This window comes from Carcharhinus amblyrhynchos, unplaced genomic scaffold (assembly GCF_965287045.1).
Source record: "Carcharhinus amblyrhynchos unplaced genomic scaffold, sCarAmb.v2.hapA scaffold_38, whole genome shotgun sequence".
Classification (NCBI taxonomy): Eukaryota; Metazoa; Chordata; class Chondrichthyes; order Carcharhiniformes; family Carcharhinidae; genus Carcharhinus; species Carcharhinus amblyrhynchos.
This window is the reverse complement of record NW_027649779.1, coordinates 2557839-2578017: the sequence shown is the minus strand read 5'-3', so window position 1 is coordinate 2578017 and position 20179 is coordinate 2557839. Positions and strand designations below refer to the sequence as shown.

General features: G+C 42.3%; 9 non-coding genes across 9 annotated transcripts; 4 read left to right on the top strand and 5 right to left on the bottom strand.

Moving 5' to 3' along the window:
• The first annotated feature begins 585 nt into the window (after nucleotides 1-585).
• On the top strand, nucleotides 586-680 carry trnai-uau (transfer RNA isoleucine (anticodon UAU)). Its single transcript has 2 exons — nucleotides 586-623; nucleotides 645-680. It is a non-coding gene; the product is annotated as a tRNA-Ile (tRNA).
• Nucleotides 681-3217: 2537 nt separating this feature from the next.
• Nucleotides 3218-3290, bottom strand: trnaf-gaa (transfer RNA phenylalanine (anticodon GAA)). Its single transcript has one exon. It is a non-coding gene; the product is annotated as a tRNA-Phe (tRNA).
• A 2115-nt stretch (nucleotides 3291-5405) lies between these two features.
• On the top strand, nucleotides 5406-5477 carry trnaq-uug (transfer RNA glutamine (anticodon UUG)). Its single transcript has one exon. It is a non-coding gene; the product is annotated as a tRNA-Gln (tRNA).
• Nucleotides 5478-6792: 1315 nt separating this feature from the next.
• trnat-ugu (transfer RNA threonine (anticodon UGU)) lies at nucleotides 6793-6865 on the bottom strand. Its single transcript has one exon. It is a non-coding gene; the product is annotated as a tRNA-Thr (tRNA).
• Nucleotides 6866-7921: 1056 nt separating this feature from the next.
• On the top strand, nucleotides 7922-7994 carry trnav-aac (transfer RNA valine (anticodon AAC)). Its single transcript has one exon. It is a non-coding gene; the product is annotated as a tRNA-Val (tRNA).
• Nucleotides 7995-10009: 2015 nt separating this feature from the next.
• On the top strand, nucleotides 10010-10081 carry trnae-cuc (transfer RNA glutamic acid (anticodon CUC)). Its single transcript has one exon. It is a non-coding gene; the product is annotated as a tRNA-Glu (tRNA).
• Nucleotides 10082-11267: 1186 nt separating this feature from the next.
• Nucleotides 11268-11349, bottom strand: trnal-uag (transfer RNA leucine (anticodon UAG)). The gene has a single exon. It is a non-coding gene; the product is annotated as a tRNA-Leu (tRNA).
• A 2670-nt stretch (nucleotides 11350-14019) lies between these two features.
• Nucleotides 14020-14092, bottom strand: trnaf-gaa (transfer RNA phenylalanine (anticodon GAA)). Its single transcript has one exon. It is a non-coding gene; the product is annotated as a tRNA-Phe (tRNA).
• Nucleotides 14093-14863: 771 nt separating this feature from the next.
• Nucleotides 14864-14945, bottom strand: trnal-aag (transfer RNA leucine (anticodon AAG)). The gene has a single exon. It is a non-coding gene; the product is annotated as a tRNA-Leu (tRNA).
• Nucleotides 14946-20179: the final 5234 nt, after the last annotated feature.

The following is a 20179-nucleotide window of genomic DNA, read 5'->3' as shown; positions in this document are numbered from 1 at the left end:
CAAGATTTAATATTTCACTTGTTTTCTTCTAATTTTGATATAAGATTCGCTTCAATATACAACACAAATGGAATTGCAAACCTGAGGTTAAACCGGGGAAACAAGTCACTGGATAACACAAATCCCATGGTGCTCATTTCCAGATTCACAACACTCAGCTTTTCAACCAAATGGAGGAATTTATCACTGAAAAGTTTTGGAAAGTTGGTGTGAATTTTGTTTGTGAATCACTCGGGTGTTGTGTAAATGCTACTCGAAGGTTCAGTGAGCGGGATATAATCTATCTGCGTTTTGCTGAGCTTGTGTTCGGTGTATGGGGAGGTTTGAACGGGGTTGGACCTTGTGTCCCAGGGATGGGCAGTAACCCGCTGATTGAAGCTGCAGTCGCCGCTTTCTGCTGGCGATTGGAGGCTGCGGGATATAATCCTGCTGCTTCTCCCTGTCTCACTCACTGTGGAGCCGGGGAAAAGAGAATCATTGATGGGTTTGTTTCCCGGTCTGAAATGTGGCCTCGAATAACGGTTATTAACGGAGGTAACGCTGCGGCAGCCTTTAATAACCTGGCAGAAATAGCCGGAGCGCAGTGCTCCAGTGGCGCAATCGGTTAGCGCGCGGTACTTATAAGGCAGTACAGCCAGCGGACTATGCCGAGGTTGTGAGTTCAAGCCTCACCTGGAGCATTTGTTTTAGGTGAGCGGATCGTCCAGTGGTCTAATCCCACCAGCTCATCATCCGGGAATCACCAGAATGGTCACAGAATTTGAATACAACAAATAAGTTTGGAATAGAAATGCATTGATGAGCATGAAACTGCTGTCTATTGTTGGAAAAAAAATCATGATTCACGAAATCATTCATTTCGGGTGCAGAAAATGCGAATGGAGAGTGGGATAGTGACAGGTTAAAGCAGTGTGAATTGTCTCACGCCTGGCCAGTTTGTAGGATTTTGCAAGCCCAGGGAAAATGGTGGGGGTTAAAAGTCGTGTGACATGAACCCAAGATCACGATTGAGGCCATTCTCATGTATATGGAATTGGGTTATCAGTTTCTGATCAGAGATTCTGTGTTGTCGTGTGTCTTGAAGGCCGCCTTGGAGAATGCTTATCGGAAGTTTGGTGGTTAATGCCCTTGACTTCTTTAGTGTTCCCCACGGGAAGGGAATATTCTTGCCGGTGATTACTGAGAGATGATCCTGAAATGTGCAGCAGACAAAACTCATCTCCAGTCAGAAACACAATAAGCTGCAGTGAAGAGCCGGCTCTATTTAAACTGAGTTAACCTCGTCTGGACCCCAGAAAGAACAATATGGTTTCCTGTTGAATTGGCTCAGGGTCTTCACTTGAGAAAGGACAGGATACAAGGCGAGACTGAGATTTGAGCGTTCTGCCGAGAAATAACTGATATTTATTGTCACGGATTGGAGGAGAGCAATAAATCTTCATTCCCTGACCTGCAATCAAAACAGCAGGAAAGCTTCAAACTCGAACCACCAGACCAACAGATTACAGCGGGTTTTACAATTTGCTTTGTCCACGATCCGTTTGTTATTTTAATTTCCACGTCAGACCACTTGAACCACAATCTGACACCTGCAAAATGGCACCTTCTTTTTCAACACCAGGGACATGATCTAGTCTGATATAAACAGGGATGTGGCCCGCTGGACTAAAACGTGAGGCAACGCAGAATAAAGTAATAACTGAGAGAGGATAATGTGTAAAATGAACTATGGTATGCTTTAGCGCAGTAATAAAGGAGAGAACGTCTAACACAATAAAACTGACACCGCGCCTAGTATAACTTTGTCTGGTGCTGAACATTGTATAATACAAATTAAGAAAAAAATCAGGCCAAGCTCTTAGATTGATGTAAGATTTGACAGGGGCAAGTTCAGCAGTAAATGAATGATGGAATGGAACAATAATTAGAGACAGAGTATTATTCGGTATAAACAGAGAGGTGAACTGGTGCTGCAGTGAGTGAGATATTGGCGAGGTTCCTTTATACGTGGCAGGTTCCAGCAATGTAATAACTGGCATAGAGCCTCGTATAATGCAATCAGTAACATGTCCTGTTGTAGTATCAGGAGAGAAAGGTTTTAGTGAAGTAACAACAGAGATATGGAGTATAATGACATCAGCCAAGAATTAATTCCGTGCTGTCATAACTGCCAGAATACACGGTGTAACTTCAAATGAGACTTGGTGCAAGATAATAACAAGCGGGATTTTGCTGAGTACAGAATCAACTGAGAATCACTGTCATATAATCAGAAATATGATTTTGTATCATATAATCTGTGTCCAGTTCAGGGTAGACAAAGGCTAAGTCTATTGCAGCAATGACTGAGACGTTCTCTGTTTCGTGTTCGTGCCAAAAATCACTGCTTCACTGCCATCTCGTGGATCTCCTTTGCTATTGCAGATGTTGTGAAGCGCTCGTTTTAGTTGCTGTTTCTTATTCTTTCATTGGTTCTATAGCCTGCTGCAGTAATTTCTGTTTAAGGCCTTAGATTGATATAAGCTTCGACAGGGACAAGTACAGCAATAATTGAAACATGAAATAGGTCAATAATTAGAGTCAGGATATTATTCGGTCTAAAGAGGGAGGTGGACTGGTGCAGCAGCGAGTGAGATATTGTCAATCTTTCCTCATACGTGGCAGGTTGCAATGTAATAACAGAGATGGAGCCGTGTGTAATGCGTGTTCTGGTGCAGTATCAGGAGAGAGAGGGTCTAGTGGAGTCACAACAGAGATATGAAATATTGTGGCATTAGCCGAGAATTAATTCTGTGCTGTAATAACTGGCAGAATGAACGGTATAATCTCATTTGAGATTATACCGGTGTAGTATAGTAACAACTGGGATTTTGCTGAATGTATTTTCACTGCCATGTAAAAGCGGACCTGACATCTGCACCGAAATGTGATGAGGTTGGAAAAACTCAGGATGTTACATGGCATGTGTGCATAAGGAAACAAAGAAAAACCTTCACCTCCATCACCTTTCATTAACATTGGGAATGTTTAGAAATAGAGGAAGTTTTTTTTAAAGAAGTGAAATCCAACAAGGAGGATATATAAAAACATCTGGTAGGATGGAAATTGCGATGGGTATTTGGTCTGTTACAGCTTGTATGAAATGAGGTTTGAAGACAGTGCGAGACAAAATGCAGTGCCAATTAGTCGATAGCACAGAAAACCAGCAAGGGAATCCTGCCGAAACCCGGGATTGAACCAGGGACCTTTAGATCTTCAGTCTAACGCTCTCCCAACTGAGCTATTTCAGCTGTCCGGCGGGTTAAAAGCTTCCGTCTCCCAAATATCTAAGAGAACAATGTTTTCTGCCCACTCGTTAATGCATCATTTTCATCTTTCTTCAAATAATCTCGACCAAATGTCCTCAGTGATAAAAGCAAATTACTGCGGATGAGAAAAGAGGAAATGCTGCAAAATCTCACAATGTCTGACAGCCCCTGTAATGAGTGAAAAGGGCGGACGTTTCGAGTCCAGATGACAATTTATCAAAGTTCATTGTACAATGTTACTCACTAATCCTTTCAATATTTAGTATCAATGTATTATTTAACACATATGTCTTCCTTATGAATTGAATATGTCTGAACTTGAACATCACTGAATTGAAAATATAACTGACCAACAGAACCAATCGAATCACCGGGGAACACAGATCACCATTTTGGGATTCACTATCGTCAGTTTTTAAACAAAGTCAAATACAGTGAAATGGAGCAACATCAAGAATTATCTGCTAGTGACACTTGACCCTTTTTTATTATGGATGTGAAACATTCAGGCGCATAAATTCCGAACTTTTACAGGAAAGTGCAGTAGATCCGCACTGAGACTCGATTCCCTCGTCTGCCCCAATGCCTTTTCCTGTTTTTAGTGATGAGAAGCGATTTAAAAATATTCTTCTGTGAAATGTTGTACTCGTTAGAGTTTAGAAGAATGAGGGGAGATCTCATTGAGACGTATAAGATGATGAATGGGATGGATAGGATAGAGGTGGAAAGACTCTTCCCGCTCAAAAAAGACAGTAGGACTAGGGGGCACAGCCTCAAGATAAAGGGGGGGCGGTTCAGAACGGAGTTGAGGAGGAACTTCTTCACTCAAAGGGTGTTGAATCTCTGGAATTCTCTGCCCGTTGAAGTGGTGGAGGCTGCCTCGCTAAATATTTTTAAGAAGCGGGTTGATGGGTTTTTGATAAGAGAGGGGATTAAGGGTTATGGGGAGAGGGCGGGAAAGTGGAACTGAGCCACGACAGATCAGCCATGATCTTATTGAATGGCGGGGCAGGCTCGAAGGGCCAGATGGCCTACTCCTGCTCCTATTTCTTATGTTCTTATGTTCTTATGTTCTTAATGTGCGCCGTTTCCTCTTGTTCACTTACAGTATGGCTTGTATCTGTCTGTTTGAGCACACACTACTATCAGATATTTCAGATGGTGATTAACCATATTAGTCTGCACCTGTAAACCATTAAATTCTGTTGGAGACTGACCGGGATGGGAATAAATGCTCGGTGTCAAAATCGAACTTTCCTGTCAGTGCGTCAAAAATAAGTGCATATTATTTCACAGAAAACATTTGAGGGTAAAGTCAGAGCAATGATAACATGTCTTTTACATCGAGTTTCGGATAATGTTGAGCAACAAACTGAAATCAAGCAATTTTCCCTTACCCGACATGAGAAAGCTTAATGAATGTTTCTGCCCGGTTTTGAACCGGGGATTTTCTGTGTGTGAGGCGAACGTGGTAACCACTACACTACAGAAACAGCTTGAAGCGGCTTAGAGCAAATCTGCCTGTATGCAATGTTCAACTGCGCTGTGTTGCTGCAGGTTCCGATGGTTCGACTGAGAACCCATGTCACTGAATTCAGGAAGATAACCGTTACTTTCAATCTGATTGTACAACTTATCCCCAACCTCAACATTTAAAAGTACTCGTCTCGCAAATATCTAAGGCAGCAATGATTTCCACCCATTTATTGTTTCATCATTCTCATATTCCTTCGAATAATCTCAATCAATTATACTCAGTAATAAAAGCAAATTACTGCAGATGCTGGAATCGGAAAAGAGAATGGAAAATTCTGGCAAGTCTCACAAGGACTGTGATGAAAGCAGAGCTCTGACAAGCTGATGTTTTTCAGTAGATTTACTGCAGTAAGGTTTATGTCAGTTCGATACAAACATTACTATTTGAATGTGGTCACTTACAGAGAAATTTAATGCAGTGGAAGGTAGCCTACTTATTTTTACAGGAAGAACCAGCAACGGATTTATAAATATGAATTGTGCAACGGGACTGAAATTCCTCCCTGCTGTTGACATGGTACAAATATTTATCGGCGATTTTCAACTTTCTGCCATGGGTTGGGTTCCGTGGTGTAATGGTGAGCACTCTGGACTTTGAATCCAGCGATCTGAGTTCAAATCTCGGTGGAACCTTGCTTCAATTTGCAAACGCAGGTTGTCTGAAAAGTGTTTCGTTTAAATTTCTCACCAAGTGCTAATCCAGAGAATTGTTCAGCTGTTGTTAGAATTCGATTTGCTGAGCCTCTGGCACCAGATGCCTGAAACGTCTGTGTTTTTCATTTTTCCTCCGTTCTTTCCCTTCTTTGTTGAAAGAAAGAATCAGTTGGTGTCCGACAATAACCATTCTACTGGAGTCCAGTAATTACTGAGCAAGTGTGTGTGTGTGTGTGTGTGTGTGTGTGTGTGTGTATGTGTGTGTGTGTGTGTGTGTGTGTGTGTGTGACAGAGAGAGAGATGGACAGTAGGTGTGTGAGAGAGAGAGAGATGGAGAGTCGGTGTGTGCGTGTGGGGGGGGGGGGGGCGGGGGGATGATTGTTGTCCTTCAGAGTTCTGTTGATTCCATGGGTGACGGTTCGCACTTGGGCAATTGTCCCCTGGGGTTGATGCAATGACGCCAGGAGAGTCATTCACTGCATCGTCTGCAATGTGATTGTGGTGGAATTTGCTGAAATATCCTCAGTGTTTGGATTTCCACTTTCTGAGAATTTAAACTTAAATTCCCTTCATCAGAACATAAAAACTAAGAGCAGGAGTAGGCCATCTGGCCCCTCGAGCCGGTCCCGCCATTCAATAAGATCATGGCTGATCTTTTTGTGGACTCAGTTCCACTTACCCGCCCGCTCATCATAACCCTTAATTCCTTTACTATTCAAAAATTTATCTGTCCTTGCCTTAAAAACGTAAGAACATATCAGCAAACTCATAATACGTTTTGCAAAAAACAACAATCTTTCACCAAGTTCTGAACTCCGAGTACTGTACTTGGAGTCCGGAGACCTCGCCATCACACCATACAAACAGGAACAGAACCGCCAGATTCAAATGGTCACTAAAAACACGTGATTTTTTTTCATTCAATGTGGCAGCAACAACAAGTAGGTCAAATGCTTTGAGTGATCATTTGCAGACACCTCGTTATTTTTAAACTCCAGTCTGCCGGCAAAGAAGACCAACATGTAATTTCCCTTCCAATTATCTGCTGCACCTACATGCTAACTTTAAGCATTCCTTGCACAAACGCATCTATTATATTCTTAATATCAACATTTCTATTTTTCAGCTCTTCAAATATGTTCTGGTTATTCTATTTTTTTCACGAAGAAGAACATAGTCTTGCTTTCCCAAGTTGCACCTGATCCGCCCCTCCACTCACAAGAACTCCACTCTGTTTCACCTCCCACTCTATCTGCCTTTTCCCTACAGCTTCTCGTAGCTAAACTTTGGGTGGAGGCTCCAGTGAGAATTGAACTCACGACCCCTGGTTTACAAGACCAGTACTCTAACCACTGAGCTATGGAGCCAAATGCTGTCGGCACATTGCGGTACCAGTAGTATTATCAGTAGATTGAGGAGCAGGATGGAGTTTGAGGTGGGGGATTTTTGATGAATGGGGAAATGTCTGAGGTGGAGACCAGAAAGTTAAAAGCCGCAACTTGAAAGTCACATGATTTGACATGTGTGCTGTGAGCGTATCTGACATGTATGTTGTGTATCTGACATGTATGTTCTTCAGAGTTTTTCGTAAGTGATACATCTCTGACTTCTCCAGCTCCGATGCCAGTTCATCCAGCTGGAAGATTTAGATGTTGTTCCCTTCACAGACGCTGTGGGGCGTGTTTTCATTAAATGAAGAATTGAACAAAAAATGATTCACTCCGTGACTGGGAATCGAAACCGCGTCACGGCGCCGATCCTGATCACTGGACCCTCAGTGATGCTGATGTGAGAGATTTGTAATGAATTGACCATCTCTGTACCCATTGCTTTATTTCCAATAATTTCCAACAAAAATAAGTCACGATGAGAAATGACGGGAGGTGAAAATGACTGGATTTGAACCTCAGTTATAAAGTTCCAACCCATCCTCTGGGCAGGGATTGCAGTCTCAATGTTGGCAATTCTGTAGCTTATATCAACAAACAGCCATTCAGCCTGTGTTCCTGTCTGTCTTCTCGATCGGAGTAACTCCGTTTGATAAAGTGTCATCTGGACTCGGAACGTCCGCCCTTTTCACTCCTTACAGGTGCTGTCAGACATTGGGAGATTTTGGAGCATTTCCTCTTTTCCCATCCGCAGTAATTTGTTTTTATCACTGAGTACAATTGATTGAGATTATTCGAAGAAAGTTGAAAATGATGCATTAATGAATGGGCAGAAATCATTGCTCCCTTAGATATTTGCCAGATGAACTCTTTTAAGTTTTGGTGTTAGGGATAAGTTGTACAATCAGCTTGAAAGTAACGGTTATCTTCCTGAATTCAGTGACATGGGATCTCAGTCTTACTATCGGAACCTGCAGCAACACAGCGCAGCTGAACATTGCAGACAGGCAGATTCGCTATAGTGTGCTTTCAGCTGTTTCTGTAGTGTAGTGGTTATCACATTCGCCTAACACGCGAAAGGGCCCCGGTTCGAAACCGGGTAGAAACAGTCATTAAACTTTCTCGTGTGGTGCAAGGGAAAATTGTTTGATCTTCGTTCGTTGCTTAATATGAACCGAAGTTCGCTGTTAAACACGTTAGCGTTGATCTGATATCTCCCTCAAATACATAAATATAAACACGCTATTTTGACGAAAAGACAGGGAAGTTCGATTTTGACACCGAGCATTTATCCGCATCTTGTTCAGTCTACAACAGATTTACTGGGTTTATTGGAGCAGACTAATACGGTTAATCACCATCTGAAATGTCTGATAGTAGTGTGCGCTCAAAAAGACAGATACAAGTGATATTGTAAGTGAACTAGAGGAAATGGCACACATTTCACAGAAGAATTTTTTTTCATTTAACGTTTTTCATCACTAAGAAACAGGAAAAACCGTTCAGACAGATGAGGGAATCGAGACTCAGTGCGGATCTACTGGACTTTCCTGTAACGGGCCGGATTTATGTGCCTGAATGCTTCATTCCCATAATAAAAATGGTGGTCAGTTCCTTTGCCTCCCGTTGAATTCCTCCCTGTGGTAAGAGACGTGGATTTATTTTACCTGCCCGTTCATAAGAGAAAGGGAATAACCAACACACTACAGCAGTGCTGCGGGATCAACGGAACTAAAGAGACTTGTATAAAATTGTAAACAGTGCGGTCATGCTGCAGTTCTGGAACAGGTTTTCAGAAATAGAATTGTGGTCAGTGACACACTACTTTAGAAGATACTTGTTACATATTGTCACAGTCTCTGTGGCGCAATTGGTCAGCGCGTTCGCCTATTAACTGAAAGGTTGGTGATTAAAGACCACCCAGGGATGGAATTTTACTAATTTCTCGCCATCAGCATTCACAGTAAACAGTTGCCTGTTGGCAATGGGTCCGTGGGTGCCAATAAAAAAATAGCTGTCAATTGTTCCCGGCTGTACTGTTATCTGGTGTCATCAACATTATTTAATAACGATTGATTTCTAACACATCACATATAACATTATACGTTCCATTACACCACTAAACTTTAAAAAAAAATACAGTCGAAACATGGACTTGTGGCTGAGCATTTGCTCCAATTCCATATTCCTGCTTCCATTCATTCCTGGATAGATCATAAATCTGTCGAACCCAAACTGAAATGTGTTCAATGATGGAGCATCAGAACCCTCTGGAGTAGAGAATTCCGAAGATTCACCAGCCTTTGAGTGAAGCAATTTCTCCTCATCTCAGTCCTAAACCATCAGCACCTTATCCTGAGATTGTGCCCCCGTGTTTCAGATTCCTGGATCAGGAAGAATAATGTTTCAGTTTTTTAATACTATCTATTGTTTCTCATTAAAGCTGTTGAGATTTTCCTGCATTTTCTGTTTTTGATTCAGATTCCAGCATCCTCAGATTTTGCTTTGATTCTGTTTAAAATGCGGGGATCCAAACTGCACACACTGTTCCAAATGTGGTCCCAACAAAACCCTGAATTACTGCAGCAAGATTTCAAACACTTCAGAACTTAACTCCGTGCTCAAGGCTGGAAGGAGAGTGTGACAGTGGATAATTCTCACTGTGTACATTCCTGTGATCAGTAACTGGATCAGGAAGATGAGAAATCTGTGTTTCTTCGTACTGTTATCTGTAAACTCCATCTCCCCTCAATGCCGTGTATCATCCCTTCGCTTTCCCTGCTTTCCAGTTTGGTAAATGACTTGTCCCCGTTACCCCCCGTGATGAATTCCTGCCGTGTGTTACCTTCCAAGTTTCACAGGAGCCACAGTGATGAGGTTGGTGGGTTTTGGAAATTGAAAGTGTCACATGAGCAGTTTGCGGGACTATTTCACCTCACTGTCCATTTCCTGTTCCAGCTAACAGGAATCACTGCTTTCATTGGCTGAAACAGTCACTTGTGTGTGATCTAAACATGGCAATGTGAAGGATAAACTTGTATTTGGTGAATTCAAAAGTCTGAAGTAAAATAAATAGCAATTTGTTCATGCACAAGTTCATCTTTTAAAACAGTTGCATCAGCTTCCCTGGTGGTCTAGTGGTTAGGATTCGGCGCTCTCACCGCCGCGGCCCGGGTTCGATTCCCGGTCAGGGAATGTAGATTTCTTGCTGTACAACAATCCTGCGTTACTTCCCGGTCTGTCAAATGTCACATGAAAAGAAAAGAGAGCGATAGACTACAAAGCACTGATGATATAAAATGCTGATGTTAAAATTTGGCAGTTAATGGGAGAATTTTTTTTCCTTCTACTGACACAAATATCTCACAGATCTGGGTCCAAATCTTGTGCTCAGTGACAAGAAAAGACTTCCATTGAATTAAGCAGGAACTCTCCTACCTCCAGTGAAGAAGAGGCAGTTTTCACTCAGAAGCAGTAACTGTGAGATTAAGTGGAGAGGGGGATAAGGACAGGTTAAAGCAGTGTGAATTGTCTCAAGCCAGGACAGTTACCAGTATTTTGCAAGCCCATGCCAAAAGGTGGGGGGTTACAAGTCGTGTTTCATGAACGCAAAATGCCGGTTGAAGCCGTTCTCTGTATTTGGAATTTGTCTATCAGATCTGTTCAGCGATTCTGTGTCGTGGTGTGTCTTGAAGGCGGCCTTGGAGAAAGCTTACCCGAAGATCGGTGGTTGAATGCCCTTGACTGCTTAAGTGTTCCCCGACAGGAATGGAATAGCCTTGTCGGCTGTGAAGTGGTGTCCATTCATCTGTTGTCGTAGCGTCTGCATGGTCTGGGCGATATACCATGATACGGAATACCCTTTCATGCAGTGGATGAGGTAGACCCCGGTGGCTCAGTTACATGTGTATATATCGCCTACCTGGTGGATTCTGTCCTCACGTTTGATGATGGCATCCATTTCGATGATCCAACACATCTTGCAGAAGTTGCCCTGGCGGTGGTGTGTGGTGTCATTGTCGCTGTTCTCCTGCAGGCTGGGTAGTTTTCTGTGAATAATGGATTGTTTGAGGCTGCCCTGTGTTTTGAAGGCAAGTAGGGGGGTGTGGGGATGGCTTTCACGAAATATTTGTCTTCATCGATTACATGTTGAAGGTTCCGAAGAAGATACCGTAGCTTCTCCACTCTGGGGAGGTACTGGAGAAGGAAGGGACTCTAACGTTGTCCCCTGTATGCATTCTGAGGAGGTCGGTGAGTTTTTCTTTTTGCAATGGCGCGTCGGAAGTGTTGATCCATCAGTCAAGCACAATATCCCGTTCTTACAAGGGTGTTTGTCAAAATAAAAACGGGACCACACACACGCCTGCGTGAAACTGCTCTCTGGCAGTGGTGGGATTCGAACCCACGCCTCGAGAGAGACTGGAGCCTAAATCCAGCGCCTTAGACCGCTCGGCCACACTACCACATGGGGAAATGTGATAATCCTGTCATTTCACTGCATTGATACTGAAACATGTTAAAATCAGTGGAGTTGGGATGGGCGATGAAGAAATCGTCACCGAATCAGATGGCCCTGAAATGTGCAGCAAACAAAACTCATCTCCAGTCAGAAACACAATGAGCTGCAGTGAAGGGCCGGCTCCATTTAAACTGTCCTTAACCTCGTCTGCTCCTCAGATGGGAGAATATGGCTTCCTGTTGAATTTGCTGCGAGAAAGGACAGGACAGAAGGCGAGACTGAGATTCGTGCCTGCTGCCGGGAAATAACTGATACTTATTGTCACGGATTGGAGGAGAGCAATAAAGCTTCATTTCCTGACTTGCAATCAAAACAGCAGTGAAAGTGGATTTGAAACTGATGTTTCCTCACGCAGATTTGAACCTCACCCACTGCTCTGCTCAGCATTCATTCCTTTAGGTGACTGCAGGATTAATTCTTCGTTCAATGCAATCAAATCCTTTCAAATATTCCAGATTTTTTTTTCCCTGTTTCATTTCCAGATTCCTTCATTTATGTTCATCAGCGATAATTTACTAACCTCCAGCCAGAAATTGGACCAAACTGACCCCAGTTGGTGACATCCTTGATTTCTGGATTTTTGCATCTCCTCAAGCCTCTGTCCGCCTTTGTGTCTGTGTGTGTTGCTCTGTGCAGTGGGACAGAGCAACACACTGTGTACATTCCTGTAATCAGTACCTGGATCAGGAAGATGAGATACGTTTGTCTCTTTGTACTGTCATCTCTAAACTCCATCTCTACTCCATGTTGTGTGTCATACATTCGCTTTCCCTGCTGTCCAAATAAAATTCGGGTTCACCAGCTGTCTGTGTGTGGATCAAGCAGGTAATTGACCCTGGGAGCTAAACAGCCAGAGGGAGCTGGAAGAGAGGCAGCGACAGAAACGGGAAGAGAAGGTAAATGACTTGTGCCCTCCGTGATGAATTCCTGCCGTGTGTTACCTTCCAAGTTTCACAGGAGCCACAGTGATGAGGTTGGTGGGTTTTGGAAATTGAAAGTGTCATATGAGCAGTTTGCGGGACTATTTCACCTCACTGTCCATTTCCTGTTCCAGCTAACAGGAATCACTGCTTTCATTGGCTGAAACAGTCACTTGTGTGTGATATAAACATGGCAATGTGAAAGATAAACTTGTATTTGGCGAATAAAAAGTCCGAAATACAATAAAAAGCAGGTGATTCATGGATAAATGAACATTTTAAAGCATTTGCATTAACTTCTCTGGTGGTCTAGTGGTTAGGATTCGGCGCTTTCACTACCATGGTGTGGGTTCGATTCCCAGTCAGGGAATATAGATTTATTGCTGTACAACAATCCTGCGTTACTTCCAGTTCTGTCGGAATCAGTATCAGGGAGATGTACAACAATCCTGTGTGACTTACTGGTCTGCAACTGTCAGAATCAATATTCGGCAGATTTCCTTGTTTGCGTCTGAATTGGAAAAGTCACATGTAAAGAACCAAAAAGAAAATAAGAGAGCGATAGGCTAGAAAGTGCTGATGATACAAAATGCTGATACGGGTTAAAATCTGGCTGTTAGTGGGGGAAAATTTATGGTTTCGACCGACACAAATATCTCGCAGATCTGGGTCCAAATCTCTGCTTCAATGACAAGAAAACTTTTAATTGAATGAAATAGTAAAGTCTCCCACCACCACCACTGAAGTGAAGGCAGTTTTCACTCAGAAACCAGTAACTGTGAGTTTACCAATGTGGAAAGGAGAAAGACTCAGTTTGAGCGGTGACATTGCGGGAGGAATGGAGAGCTGGAGATCACCCAGAAACGCAGCAAAGCTTCAAATCAATGGCGCCCAATGTTGGATGGTCCATTAACGGTGATAATTTAATGTTATTCAGCAGAATCACCACAGGATGGTTTATCACAGATTGATGCTAAAACTTTGAATGGAGTGAACTGCAGTAACATTGAATGCAGTAGAAAGGGCAGCACGGTAGCACAGTGATTAGCACTGATGTCTCACAGCGCCAGGGACTCAGGTCCTCAGGTCACCGTCTGTGCGGAGTTTGCACGTTCTCCCCGTGCCTCCGTGGGTTTCCTCCGGGTGTTCCGGTTTCAAAGATGCGTATTTTAGTTTGATTGGCCATGACAAATTGGTCCTAGTGTCAGAGGGATTAGAAGGGTAAATATGTGGGTTTACGGGGAATAGGGCGTGGGTGGGATTGTTGTGGGTGCGGACTCGATGGGCCGAATGGCCTCCTTCTGGAGGAATCAAAAGAGGTAATGCAAATATACATTGTTTTGGATGAAACAGCAGGTCAACTAAATGTATTTTCACTGCCATGTAAAAGCGGACCTGACATCTGCACTGAAATGTGATGAGGTTGGAATAACTCAGGACGTTACATGGCATGTGTGCATCAGGAAACAAAGATAAACTTTCACCTCCATCACCTTTCATTAACATTGGGAATGTTTAGAAATAGAGGAAGTTTTTTAAAAAGCGAAATCCAACAAGGTGGAAATGTAACAACATCTGGCAGGGTGGAAATTGCGATGGGTATTTGGTCTGTTGCAGCTTGTGTGAACTGATGTTTGAAGACAGTGCGAGACAAAATGCAGTGCAATTAGCAGAGAAAACCAGCAATGGGATCCTGCTGAAACCCGGGATTGAACCAGGGACCTTTAGATCTTCAGTCTAACGCTCGCCCAACTGAGCTATTTCGGCTGGCTGGTGGGGTTGAATCTTCCGTCTCCCAAATATCTAAGAGAGCAATGATTTCTGCCTATTCGTTTGTGCATCATTTTCAGGTGTTGATCTGATTTGCTTTAAACGTCATGAATTTTTTTTTTCTCGAACATATTATTACAAAACTTTAATGCAGTGGGAAACATCATTATTCATTTTGACAGGAGGAACCAGCAGAGACAATGTAATATCAATTGCTGTGGGCAAAAGATGGGCTTCTGGAGCCAGTCTAGTTGTTTCTCCAGTAAACCGGGTCTGCTTGCCCTGAGGTCATCACCGTGTTTCTGGAGTGTGGTGGTTATCACAAGGTCCGGGTTAATTCTGTAAGTATCTGGTTAGAACGAGGAATGATGGGAAGTGTACAGCTTTAGTTAAAAAATGCAAGTCCATCATCTTAATTCTTGACCAGTTAATACAGTCTCACTGTTTGTAATCCTGTTATTTATATCATGATGTGGAGACGCCAGTGTTGGATTGAAATGGGTACAGAAAGCATTCTCACAACACCAGGTTAAAGTGAAACAGAATAATTTGAATTACGAGCTTTTGGAGCGCTGCTCCTTCATCAGGGTGTTTAACTCGGCAGTCAGAAATTTACTGTGTGTGTGCTCTCGAAAGGGGCCACTTGCACACACTGCTTTACTCCAGCAAATTGTTCAGTTGGTAATGTTTCTGTTCGTTGTTCTTGACGAAAACGACACAGTACACATTTCTGCATCCAATCTGTGAGACCAAAACTCAAATTCACTGTGGCAGCGGTGGGATTCGAACCCACGCCTCCGAAGAGACTGGAGCCTTAATCCAACGCCTTAGGCCGCTCGGCCACGCTACCACGTGAAACGCTGTCACAATAATGTTATTTGATGATAACGTTACTGAAATTCATTAAACGCAATGGAGCTTGGAAAGGCCATCAGGAGGATTGAGCCTGCTCCTTCACTGATTCAGGTAAGTCTGAACTGAGTAACAAACAGAAATCATCTCACCTCAGAAACACAATGAGCTGCACACAGTAACATGCAGTGAACGGCCGGCATAGTTTAAACTGTCCTTAAACATGTCTCTTCCCAATTTCCTGCCAGGAACGACAAGAGAACCTTCTGTTGAATTTGCTCAGAGTCTGCACTTCAGGACATGAGGCGAAATTATGCTTTATATGTTCATCCAGGTAACAACCCACATGTGTTTTCAGAGGTTCGATGGGATCAATAAATTTTCAATTTCAGATCAATGACCTGAACAGCAGGGAAAGAGTCAAACTCTAACCACCAGGCCAGCAGCTTACAGCGTGTTTTAGAATTTAGTTTATCTACGCTTCTTTTGTTACTTTAATTTTTACACCAGACCACTTTTATCACAAACAGATTTCTCCCGCAAAATGGCAGCTTCTGATTCAACCATGAAGTGTTCATCCAATGAAAACACTACATGAACACTGCAGGGCAATAACCTCTTTCGCTTCTGACAGTTCGAAACTGAACAGAACTATTTCCAAATGCTTTTCAATGCAGAATGAGGGAAAAGTTTAATTATTCAGTGTGAATATAAACGGTGAAATCTTACACATTTTACCTTGCAACAACATCTCAATCGTTAGTACTTTGCAGTCTATCACTCTCCTTCTCTTTCTGTATCTGTTCTTGAACTGTTGCACATGTAAAATTTCCAGCTCTGATGGAATCTTGCAAACCTCACTCAGGTGACTCTAGTAGACCTGCTTTCAATCGGAGAGTAAATCAGATTATTATTAATGGTTTGCTGAGATCAAATAATCTTATTTTCCTCAGCGGGAATTGAAACCAGGCATCAGTGGGGAAGTGCTGAACACAAACCACTGGACTACCAGGGAAACCAGTGAACAGTAGTTTCCAAACTGACTTAACACAAATCCCTTTGCTTCTTATTTTCATCTTAGATCATTTTTTTTCTCACTTCTGACACTTTCCACTTTCAAAATGTCCATTTGAATGGAACATTATTGCCTCGTTCAGCCAATGACACACGGATTGAGCTGGGCCATGGAATTGATAGTGAGGTGAAATGGTCTCATAAGCTGATGAAGTTTAGAAGTGAGGGGGGGAATCTGATCGAGGTATATACAATTCTAAATGGATTGATAAATAAAGATAGACCCAAAGTTTATTTTTTTATGGGGCAATTTAAAACAGGAGGTCATATGGATAGTTTGAGGGTCGGTAGATTTAAAATTGAGATGAGGAGGGGCTATGGCCTGGGAACCTTAGTAGTTAGTAAAATTAATATTTCAAAGTTTCTGGAGAGAGACCACATTTTGCAACTTTATGAATGGGGACATTGAATGCTTAGACATAGAAACGAGCGGCACGGCAGCACGATGTTTAGTACTGCTGCTTCACAGCTTCCAGAGTCCTGGAGTTCGATGCCCAGCTCTGGTCACTGTCTGTGTGGAGTTTGCACATTCTCCTCGTGTCTGTGTGGGGATACTCCAGTTTCTTCTCACAGATAGGCGGGTTCTTGGTGTATCTGTATCTATATGTGTATGCCTCTCTGTAGCCTCCAATATATGTGTGTGTGTGTCCCTGTAAATCTCTGATTCTTTGTGCCTTTTTTAAGACTAAACCATGAAAATGTCTGACAAGCGAATTAAAGAGAGCAGAAATGTTTACCCACTAAGATTCTGAATGTGATTACCGTCTGATAACTGCATCGAATGTACAATTTGATGTCTCAAGTAATCGCAACTTCAATCTCCGGACATTATCTCCCAATGGGAAATGAAGAACACGGTTTATCTGCGGTGTCTGGTTATAAAAAGGGCGAATACGCCAGCCGAGATCCTTCTACAAGCTCCAATCTCGGACAATATCATTCAATATTTATATTTCAGTAACCGGTTCGCAGACTCACAAACACAAGCGCCTGCAGTCTCTGTGGTCCGCCACTTTAATCGCAAGGTTAGTGCAGCAGGTTTGAGGAGATATTTGAAGAAAATTGATTTCACTGTTTCCATGGAAAGGGGACAATCAGTAAAGCAATTACATTAATATCTCTGTCAGTAAGATTCACAGGGAAATCTGGCCGAAGGATAGTGAATTTAATACTTGCAATCATATTTACCTTCCGGCGAGTGAACATGTCGATTATCAGCTAATTATTGTATAACCTTACCTTTTAGTGATTTAAAGATTTGTCTATTTTCTCATCCAGACATTATCAAATAATCTTTCATTATAATTGGACACATGTCTCTTTTTCGCCGGATTTTCCATTCCTCGGTGCTCATTTTTTTTCCTTAGTCCGTTTAGAAATCCAGCCGAACCCTGCCTCTATGTTATGTTCTGTGTATATTTAAAATGTAGTTGTTTGTTATTATTTTTGACTTCAGCACAATTCGAGCCCTAACTCACTCAGATCTATAACAAACACAGCAAATTGCATGAGCGCCTCAAAATGACTAACTGTGCACTGATTTGAGTTATTAGCTCATTATACCAGTCTCACTGTCGAATGCCGACACGGGATTTTATTAAGTTTAATCGCAGACAATCCAATTTTCTATCCGAGCTGCAATCAGACTCTGAATGTAACTCAATGGGAGTTTGGGGCTAGTATTTCATGGACATCATCATCTCAGCATCCATCATAATTTCCCATGCCCTCCGCACTCCCAACTCCCTCCACGCCCCCAACGCCTCCCTCCCCCCCACCTCCACCCCTCGACAAACGCCTTGGCTTGGGAGAGTTTTTCGTATCATTTGGCTGGTGTTGGGTTCTGGGGGATCCAATGAATCTTAATTGTCTGTAGGTTAGGGAGAGATTAGTCTCTGTCTACGAGGCTGTTGGCTTCTTAACTGGTGGGCTATTTTCTTTGTTTTGTCCTGAACCTTTTTCTCTCCCCTTTCTTGAGGTCCATATTCTTGCTTTTGTTTTGTATTGGCTTTATTGTCACCGAGGGTTAGGGTTAATGTTAAGGTTAGAGTTAGATAGTTAGTTAGGGTTGTGGTTAGTTTTAGTGTTAAGGTTAGGGTTAGAGTTATGGTTACAATGTGCAAATTTCATGCAGACAGTGACCTTAGGCCGGAATTGGACCCAAGTCCCTGGTTCCGCATACATGAGAACAGCCTGAACTGGGAGTTTGGGTTCATGTCACGCTTTCTATAACCCCCATTACTTGCCTGGGCTTGCAAAATCTCACTAACTGTCCCGTCTGGAGGCAATACACATCTCGTTAACCTGTGCTTAACCCTCTCTCCACTCACATTTTCTGTACCTTTGAGATTGGATTACTTGTAAGACCTCCATTCAAACCATTATTTTGAAAATTGAGTTTGTGTCTTTATATGCCTTATTTGTGCACAGAACTCCCGCTTACCTGACGAGGGGGCAACGCTCGAAAGCTAGTGGCTTTTGGTACCGAATAAAACTGTTGGACTTTAACCTGGTGTTGTGAGACTACTTGCTATGAAGCAAAAGTGCTAACCATTGTGTCACGTTGCTTTTGTTGCAGTAATCTGTTTGTTCTCTTCAATTTAATTCCTGTGAAAGATCAAGAAATCTAATTATATCCCCAGAGTCTGACATCTGGTATAAATATGGCAATTCATCAATGTAGTGCAGACTGCAATCAGCGCTTCTGGAAGAAATGCATGGAATACCAAAAGGCCTGGTGTTTGCCATTTATTATCCAGTCATAGCAGCTATCGGAGTTTCAGGTAAAATATCTGAGTTATTTAATAGCTGCCAAAAACATATTGATTGGTTGCATCAATTCCCTCAATTTTTGTTACTTATCCCCAACTCACAACAACCTATGCCTGCTTCTAGTGCCAAGCACTCATTGGCTCAGTCCGGGAGTTCTATTTCACATTTACAGTTGTGCTGTGCCAGGACCCAGCATCGTTTCGAATTGTTCTGTTTTCTGCAATGAGTCAAGCAACATAACTGGTCAAATCTCTCGTATTTAGAGTATTGTTTTATATATCACCGGATATTTCAGATGATTATCAGGGATACAATTCAGTCTTAGCGCTGCTTCCCAAATCTCCTCCACAAGTGCAGACAACTGCTAATAATTGTCAATTTATTTGCCTTCGTTTGAAGGTGTATTCGTGAAAATTCACTGCAGAATTTTCCAAAAGTAAATCGTTTTGCTGTCATTCATGTGTCATATTTAATACCCATTGCTGTATAATCCTTGACCTTACTAACTTCCACACTTGATGATAGCTATTGTCCAATTTACCTGCTCCATTTTTTTAAATTACTTATTTTCATGTCATTGTATTGTGCATTTAATGCTTCAGTGCTGGTTTTGATGTGTTTTCCATTTCGCATTATGCCTTTGTCCGGTCTCACTAAAGATACAGTCAATTTTGTTAACATTCCTTATTATTAATAAAAAATATTATTATTAAGCAGAAACAATTGTCTCTGAGGTGCACATATCACGCAGAACACAATGTCATTAATTGTTTTTTATTTGCGATGAACTTTCCATTTCTCACGCTTTCATGCACAAATTCTCACAATCTCTTTCCCTCTATTGCAGCTAACACAGCAGTGATTATGATCCTCGCGAGAAGAAGTTGTGGTCTCTCCAGATGTATCACGTATTACCTGGTGTCCATGGCGGTGGCGGATCTCCTGCTCATAATATCGGCTGTAGTATTGAACCGGATTGCTGGAATATTTTTTCCATCCAGTTTCTTGTCTGTCACACCAGTTTGCAGTTTCCGGACAGCCCTCAATTCTGCCGCCATGGACAGTTCTGTCTGGTTAACCGTCGCTTTCACATTTGATAGATTTGTGGCTATTTGTTGCCAGAAACTCAAAGTGAAATATTGTAATGAAAATGTGGCGACTTTGGTCATTGGAATCGTGTCCACACTGACCTGTGTAAAAAATGTCTTTGTGTACTTTATTTATGAGCCCATGTACATCATTAACAATGTATCCTGGCTCTGCAACGTAAAGCTAATATTTTACACATCCCCTTTCTGGGCTGCTTATGACTGGATGCGTTGCATTGTAACCCCTATCCTCCCATTCATTTTGATTTTGCTGCTGAATGCTCTTACGGTACGACAC